The 9,254-nt window shown below is 51.7% G+C and overlaps 1 pseudogene; it reads right to left on the reverse strand.

The window, feature by feature from the left end:
* Positions 1-939: 939 nt before the first annotated feature.
* LOC115279886 lies at positions 940-6,958 on the reverse strand (annotated as a pseudogene).
* Positions 6,959-9,254: the final 2,296 nt, after the last annotated feature.

The raw sequence follows: 9,254 nt of genomic DNA on the forward strand, positions 1-9,254 counted from the left end.
TGTGTTTGATATCAGTTCTGCCCAGTGCTCCCCATCAGGGACCTCGCTGTGGCTCTTTAGAGTTTCCTACGAAGGGAGGAGACACCCCAGAGACACGGCTGATGCCACAAAGCAACACTTTGCACAGTGGGTGTCCTGGAAGCAGGGCAGGCCTTCTGATGGACATGAAGGGCTGTGGGATGCACAGAGGGTTTTGGGGGTATCATGTGGATTCATCTGTGTCAGGTGGTGTCTTTTATTTTAAAATAGTGTTGATTTAATATTTATTTATCTTTGAGATAGAGAAGCAGAGAAGGAGAGAGAGAGTGAGTGGGAGCAGGGGAGGGGGATAGAGAGGGAGAAAGAGGCTGCAAAGCAGGTGGCACACAGACAGCAGAGAGCCCAGTGTGGGGCTAGAACTCACGACCTGAGAGATCATGAGCTGAGTCATTGTGGGATGCTAACTGAGCCACCCAGGTGCTCCTCAGGCTGCGTCCATCTATGTTACTTTAGGCTTGATTACAACTGCTTGCAGTATCTGAACTGAGGGGATGGAGGCCCCTTCATGGACATCAAGGTGTATGGCAATTAGAAGTGGAGGAAAATGTGTTACTTGAATTTGTACCAGAGCATTAATAGTGTATGGGTGGTGGAATCACATCTGTCATGTGGGATATAAGCTAGATTTAGTGACAAGGTGAAAGACAGGAGCCAGTCAGGAGAATTCAACAATGGTTTGGAAGGAACATCCAGAGTTTAATGGTAGAAGAGTGCAGACATTGTCTCTGCACGTGAGCCATGGCTTCTCCTTCTTACAACGACTCACAGACCATTCACACAGCACATTCTGCTGGTGCTTTCCAGAACCTTCTGGGCATACAAGATGCAGTTCCCTGACTCTGCCACTTGGACTGTTACATTGTTCTCTCTTGGGTTTACGTCTGATCTGTATCTTGGACTTCAATGACTGGATTGATCCCGAAATAGCAGAATCCCGAGAACCACCAGGATCAAGCCAGCCATGCCCATGCGGATGAGATTCCCCACTGTGTAATTGTTGGGGTAGGAGTCTAGTTGTGGGGACAGAAACGTCACCGAGGTTAGGGGTGACCCAAATCAGCCCAGATCCCGGATGTCCACCCAGGGCACCCACCTCCTCTTGACAGCACTTCATCCTCTGTGCCAGGTTCATAACAGAATTTCTCCTACTCACCAGTGTTGTGGCCTGACTTGTTCTGTGCTGGGCTCATGTTGTCAGCTGCGTCTGAGAACCAAAAAAAATAGTGGAGAAAGATGAGGATCCAATTGGACACAAACGTGTCTCCTGGGCTGATTGTTCTTGTCTCTCCGCACTTCTCACGATAGAAGTATCATGCAGTCCCTACTGGACACTTTCTCTGCTGTAGAAGCATCCCTTCTGTTCTCATCGGATTCTTTCTGTCTTCATCTTTAGTGAATTCAGTCATTACTTGTGACCCTTTGCAGAAGTTTTCTGCTTTGTCCCAGAGACTCAGATTTATCGAGAGCAATGGTTTCTCATGCCCGAGAAATGGACCCCCTGCATTCTCTTGTTCATTCTGGGCACAGCCCCATGCAAGCTAACTTGTAGGTGTGGGTGGTAGGATGTAGTATCCATGGATGAGGGGTTAGTTTGTGTTGGAACCTGAATTTCAGAAGAGCAGAGGGTGGAAACCTGGGTGCAGATTCCCTTTCTCTCCATCTCCTCCATCTCCCTTCTTCCAGGTCAGCCTCCAACCTTCACCTACAAATTCCTCATCCTTACGTTCTTTCATTAAATCATTCTTCCTACAGTTAGGTATACTTACAGTGTGACACATACACACACATATGCCGATTCATATTTTCTAAATGATGCTATCAATGTAGTGAGACATTAAACTGTATTTCTGCCTTAGATTGTGATTCTTTGAGAGTCAGTGCATACAGACGATTTCTGGACATTCTCAGAGAAGAGAAAACTTCACGTTCAGGTGACATTTAAGCTGAATCCAGTAAAGGAGAAGGAGACTAAAGGGACCAATGATGACCCAGACAAGGTGTTTCACAGACTACAGGAAGAGCAGGTCCCCAGAACAATCTTTGCATGCTCTTCAGTAGGAATGAAGCAATGTCTGTGTTTTGCGGAGGGTGCAAAGGAAAGCATGGAGATGGGATGTGGGGCCTGGTGGGTGGAACTCAGGCCAGGGATGACTGGATGGATAAGGGAATCTCCGTCATGATCATCACCATCACCAGTTTTACCATCACCACCATCATCACTACAATTTTCTCCATAACTGCCATCACCGTCATTGCCAGCATCATCATCACCATCATCACCCTCACCACTTTCATCATCATTGTTATCATCACCCTCATTGTTACCATCACTACCAACATCAATACCAGCAGAATCATCATCACCATCATCACCATCATCACCATCATCAACAACATCATCACATCATCATTGCCGTCATCAACGCCATCACTGTTATCATAGTTCATTACTATCACCATCGTCCCCACCATCACCCCATCAACAACATGGCAAAGAATCATCATCGTCTATCCTGTCATCAACATCATCATCACCATCGTAATCACTACAGTCATATTCACCATCACCACCATCATCATCACTATCATCATCATCACTAGTCTTCTCTTCCTTCTTCATTTCCTCCTCCTCCTCCTCCTCATTCCTCTTTTTCCTTGTGTCTCTCTGTCTGTCATGAGGCACTCTAGAAACTGCTGTAAGATTTCAAGGAGAGAGGACTAATTATTTGATTTTTATCTGAAAAGACAATCTTTCTCCTCTCCATCTAAGTATCCAGAATTGAGGATGTTACAGTTCTGGTCTCAAAGCCATAAGGAAGAGAGGAAATCAGTGGTGTTAGAAAATTTGTTGAGCAGGGGAAACTGGGTGGCTCAGTTGGTTATGCATCCAACTTTGGCTCAGGCCATGATCTCCTGGTGCATGAGCTTAACCCCACATAGGGCTCTGTGCTGCCGAGGGCTCAGAGCCTGGAGCCTGTTTTGGATTCTGTGTCTCCCTGTCTCTCTGCCCCTCCCCCTCCCACTATCTGAGTTCCCCTCTCTCTCAAAATAAACAGCCATGAAAAAATGTAATACAAATGTCTGTTGAGGAAAACATTTACGTAATCTGCAATTATATTTCAACTGCTTTGACCTAAAAATTGTGAAAATAATTAAGAAAAGACTAAAACCAATTTTATGTCATTCCTTCATATAAATCTCCACGCAAACAATTTAAGTTGCCTTAAATTAAAATTTAGACACGAGAATGGATGACATGTGTCATCCGAGTGTTTGAATGATAGATGTCATTCAAGAATTAGGAGACTTTCAGTGTGTCTCAGCATGGCCCCAATTCAAGGAGAAAATAAAATTGTTCATCAGGTGGCCAGTTGTATGGAGAAAAGTTCCTAATTCTTTATTTGAAAATGAATTTTCACTAACAAAGCCCTGAGTTTTTTTTAGAAAAACAAACTAAAATGGTTAAGTTAGGAATGCTCTGTGTAGAAAATAGAGATTTTTCCTGTTTTTTGTCTAAAAATAATTTGGCTGACTGAAGGAGGTATTTTCTTAAAATGACCTTCAATCCATCTTAACATTTTACATTGACATCATTATTATGAGGTATTTGATGCAGACGGAATTGACGTGCAATTTGCAAATGAAGAAGTGAGATTTCATTTTCTGCAGGTGGATGTAATTATATCAGGAAATCAAAGGTATCCATCGAAAAGTAAGGATTCCTTAGACATATAAAATAAAACATAATAAAATTAAAAACCAACGGAAAAAAATTGATAAATAAGTAAAAATATAAAAAAAGTAAACAGGTGACTAAGTTAGTCTCTGGAGCCTTGCAGGGCTCCAGCTGGTATCAGGTGTGCACCCCAGGTGACCACAGGGGGGCAGCAGACTGGTGCCCACACGTGGGGAGTCTTCCTGGAGGGGAGTGTCCCATGGGAGCGGACAGCACAGTTCAGATTGTGACATGGAGGCATCAGGAGGTGAGTGGAGACCTCTGTCTAAGGAGAATCATCCTCCTTCCCCCACCCTCATGTGGCCCCCGGTCCCCTCACCTCTGCTGAGACTGCAGGATGGGGGCGCCTAGGTGGAGGCCCCTGCTCTTTCCACCCTCTCCTGGGCTGGACCCTCCTCTATGGGACCCCCTGACCCCCTCATTTGTCACTGTCTCAGGCTTTCCTGGGCCGGTGGACTCAGTAAGGACGGGTCAGGGGCCCCTCACCTGAGACCTGGAGCTCCAGGGGCTCACTGGGGTGTGACAACAGGTAGGGGGAGGTGCTGTGTGAGCCATAGCACCTGTAGGACCCCCACTGGGCTGAGGTCACAGGACTCATGGAGAATTCGGCCTGGTGCTGCCCAGCTCGGTCCTCTGATCTACGACGCAGGGGAGGGTTGGCTGTCCCCTCCTTGGACAGGAGGAAGGTGTCCACAGAGCTCATGGACCGACACAGCAGGGTCACATTCTCTCCTGAGGCCACCGTGGGTCCCGGCTGCACCGAGAGGGAGGGCGTGGAGGGGAGCTGTCCTAGAGAGAGGAAGGGGGTGAGGGGCTGTCCATCCTTGTTCTTATCTGAGTCTGTCTGTCCTCTGAGTCTCTTTCCTTCCCCATCCCCTGTCTCTCTCTGTCTCCTTCCCTCTCTGGGGACCCCACACACCTGGTCCGGCCACCTCCACCTGGGGAACCCCCAGCAGGTCCTGTGCAGAGTCTGGGGCCCTGCATGAACTCATGTCCCCTCACCTGCGACCAGGATGTCCAGGGGGTCACTGGGCGCCGACCACTCGGAGGAGACATTATGTCCACCATAGCATGAGTACCGGCCCCCGAGGGAGGAGCTCACTGGGCCCAGGGGGAAGTCAGCCCCAGAGAGCCCAGCCTGGGGCTGCCGGACACGGTGCAGGGGACGGTCATGTGAGCCCTCCTTGTACAGAGCGAATCTGGCATAGCCTACATCAGAGCGACACTGGAGGGTCACACTCTGTCCAGGGGACACGACAGGGCCTTGCTGGGTCAGGAGGGAGGGCTTCCTGGATGCACCTGGGAGAAGACCAGCTGTGGGTTGAGGGGCTGATTCTCCCCAAACCTCCCTTCTCCCATCCTGACCCCGGGTCTCACTGTCTCTCACCCTCTGTGTCTCTGACCTGTGAGATCCCTGTGGGCCCCTCACCCCACCCTCTCATCCGGGGCTCCCTGGGAGCGGAGCCTCCATAACCTGTCTGGTCCTCAGAACTGGAATGGAAAAACATCAGAGTCTCTTACCTGGGACCAGGAGCTCCAGGGGCTCACTGGGGGGTGACAACAGGAAGCGGGAGGTGCTGTGTGAGCTATAGCACCTGTAGGTCCCCCTCCCCCCCCTGGGCTGAGGTCACAGGACTCATGGAGAATTTGGCCTGGTGCTGCCCAGCTTGGTACTCTGATCTATGACACGGGGGGGGGGGGTCGGCTGCCCCCTCCTTGGACAGGAGGAAGGTGTCCACAGAGCTCAGGGACTGACACAGCAGGGTCACGTTCTCTCCTGAGGCCACTGTGGGTCCCGACTGCACCGAGACAGAGGGCGTGGAGGAGAGCTGTCCTAGAGAGAGGAAGGGGGTGAGGGGCTGTCCATCCTTGTTCTGATCTGAGTGTCTGTCCTCTGAGTCTCTCCCCTTCCCCATCCCCTGTCTCTCTCTGTCTCCTTCCCTCCCTGGGGACCCCACACCCCTGGTACTGGCCACTGCCACGTGGGGAACCCCCAGCAGGTCCTGTGCAGAGTGGGGCCCTGGCTGAACCTGTGTCCCCTCACCTGTGACCAGGAGCTCCAGGGGCTCACTGGGGTGTGACCACACCTGGGGGGCATTGCTGTAATAGCCATAGCATCTGAACATCCACCTGAGCCTGGGGGTCACGGGGCCCACAGGGAACAGGGCCTGGAACTGCCCCCCTGTTTGTCTCTGGGAGTCCAAGGTCAAGGAGGGCTTGTGTTCTCCTTCCTTCATCAGGGCAAACCTGTTGAATGCCATCCATGAGCCACACTGGAGGGTCACCATCTCTCTTGAAGTCACGATGGGGCTGGGCATGGCTGAGAGACTGGGTTTGCCATGGACTCCTAGTGGAGGAGGAGGGGGTGTTAAATGGGGCTCAAATCCCCCCTACAGTATCCCCATGGCTGGGCTGTGAGAGGGGGACACCCTGAGATCAGACCCCCTCCCTGAGGGCAGAGCCTGGGGCTGGGACCCTCAGGGACTCGCACCTGTCACCACCAGCTCCAGGGGGTCACTGTGCTCTGACAAGCCAGTGGGACTTCGATAGTAACAGCGATACCATCCTGCATATTGCTCTGTCATGTATTTGATGGAGAAGTTGGCCGTGTTTCCAGGCTCCAGTGGCTTCTGTGTGTCCTAGTTCACTGAGTGTCCGTCTTTAACCAGATAGAACTCCTGGGCCTCCGGGATTCCCCGACACAAGATGGTCACAGCGCCACCCCAGGGGACCAGAGAGCCTGGCTCAGCCCAGATGGAGGATGTGGTGAGGGTGTCTGGAAGGAAACAGAGGCTGGATCACAAGCCTTCTCCACCCCCGGTTCCCAGGTCAGCCCCAAACCCCCAGATGTCCCTTCTCCATCCTCCCAGAACCGCTGTTCTCCATTCCCATCTGCCTGGTGGGCGACCCCTGTCCCCAGTGAGGAGGTGGGATGGGACCCTTGGGGACACACTCACCTGCCTGCGCTCGGATCCTGGGGCCCACACTCAGCCCTGCAAGAGAGTCCCTGTAAGAGGTTTGCCCCAAATCCTGAGCAGAACCCCTCCCCCCATGTGCCTCCTGTGCCTGGGGCCTCTGACAGCCCAGGGCCTCGCTGGGACACAGGTCATTCCCAGCCTAGGGCGTCCCCTCCCCTCCTGAGGTCTCACCGAGGAGGAGCAGGGCCGCGAGGGTGGGGGTCATGGCGTCTCTACCTCTGGTCCGGCTGTGCTCAGGGAGGGAACTTGGTGCCCACAGGATGGACAGAAGCACAGGGTGTGGTACTGGGAGGGTGGTTTCTTCTGGTCACGGGGCTGTCATGTCAGAAGCCCCACAGGAAGGGGAACAGCCCATCCCTAGAGGCCCAAGTGTGGTGTCCATGGATGTGCAGCAAGTGGACCCAAGGCTTCCTGAGAAGCCCCATCCAGATGAGGAGTCCACGGCACGTCCTTCCCTCCCAGAGCCTCTTTTATGGGGTCTCCTTCATTCTCAGCCCATCCCAGGGGTCCTCACCTCACACGGGGTCCCCAGGCCCCAGAGATGCTGCAGGGAGGAGGGGTCCATCTCCTCTGGGGCCTCATTACAGTGCAGACACAACTGTGACATTTCTGCAAGGTCAGGTCAAGGTCACGAGGTGATGCACCCAGAGGAGAAGTACAGGGAAATAGGGAAGGAAACACAAACCCTCTCCTGGCCCCAGAGTGTGGGCTTTGTTTCTCTCTCAGCCTTCCTGGGCTTCTCTAGTTTCCTGTGTCATCATCCCCCCTTCTTGAGAATATGCCTGTGAGTCCCTCCTGCCTCCACAGTGCCCGTCGTTCCTGGCCAAGGCTGTCCTAGCCATTCTGGGGTCCTGCCTGTAAACTTTAGGGGACACTAATTTGAGTACAGGTCACATTTCAAAGGAAAACAGATCTTCACTGAAATATTTTTGGGTCATCCACTGTCAACACGACCTATGGTGGTAGTGTTCTCTATCCGAGCCTCAGTTTCCCCATCTGAAGCATTTTGTCCTGAACCACAAACCCAGGGTGGTTGTGGGGATTTGGTGACAGGTGAATGGGAGGGATGAGTCACTGTGACTACCAGACCTGGTGATTTGAGCCTGGGCTTGTCCTGATGAGGTGATGGATCCTGGGGTCCGCCTCTGCAGTCAGCTGGCTGGTTGATGCACCCACTGGAGACCTTGTCTGCTCTGAGCGCCAAGATTGCCACTCACAGTATGTGTGAAATATGCAGCCAGGGACAAATGCAGAGAAACGGGAAATGAAATTTCCACACCTGGAGTTGGAACCACAGCAGGGAGAGAGATCAAAGCCAAGTTCCCACTGCTGCTGCGATCATGGAGGGTCATAGGGAGGGATTTTCCATCCTTGTGTGTGGTCTCTAGAGTGACTCCATGGTCTTCCTACGGGGGAACCTCTCAGGACCCCTGGGGAAGGTTGGAAGCTGGGCTCCCCTCCCCTGTTTTTCTGGATGGAAATCTGACCACATGTCCCTGGTCCGGATTTAGTAACCCTCACCCCCACCCCTTGTGGCTTCAAACAGACTGAAACTGGGGTGTCAGCAAGGGCATGTGTCCCATGTGGGTGTGTATGTCTGAAACGAACTCTCATGTTTGGATCAGGCAGTGTCAATGTACAGTCGGGAGAGGTATGAAAGTTAATACAGGGAAACTACACAAAAAAATGAATGTGTTTCCTGGTGGGCAGCTGCCCCACCGCAGCACATCCTGGTCAAGAGTCACCAATCACTGACCCCACAGAGAAATCATCAATGCTACGGGATCCTCACATACAGGCCCAAACAGAGAATGCCGAATGCCGAGAGGAGGCAAGTGCCGATGGAAGAAACCTTTGCTCCCCTGGAGAATTCCGTTCAATATTCCTGTCCCAAAAGTAGTCTGCTCTTCAGAGTCCTGTATAAACAGTGGTGACTTCATTCACAATGATTCCCTCATCCACAATGATGTAAATACAAATGTTGACTTGTGTTTATTTTATATCTGTATGGAGACACCCTTTTTTGTTGGAAAAGTTACATTTATGAAAATATATTTCAGGAAAGAAGTGTGGGATGGAAGTAGTGTAGACTGGGGCTTTGCTGACTCCTCCCACCAGCAGGAAACCCAAGGGCGCATGTGCAGTGCTGCTCCCTGGCCAGCCAGCTCTGCAGGCCTTGTGGCGGCACACCCATTGAAGAGTTAACTGTTGTGGATGACTTCAGCTTCACTGTGATAATGAGCACAAGGAGGAAAAGAGGGGAATAGGGTGAGGAAACATGACTCTTTCCCTGGATCTCAATTGTGAGTTTTCTCCATGCAAAGAGGCTCCGTCATGGATTTCCCTTTTATTCGTGCAGCAGTGTCAACGCATCTTGCTAGAAACGTGGTTCCAAGTGGTTACTGCTCCTTGGTGCCCCTTGTTTCTGTTCGCAGGTACCCTGCATTGCTCTGGTCCTGCCTTCAGCTTCGGGGTTAGATGGTTGGGTTCGTGCGCTGAAA

This window comes from Suricata suricatta, chromosome 16 (genome assembly GCF_006229205.1).
Source record: "Suricata suricatta isolate VVHF042 chromosome 16, meerkat_22Aug2017_6uvM2_HiC, whole genome shotgun sequence".
Taxonomy (NCBI): domain Eukaryota; kingdom Metazoa; phylum Chordata; class Mammalia; order Carnivora; family Herpestidae; genus Suricata; species Suricata suricatta.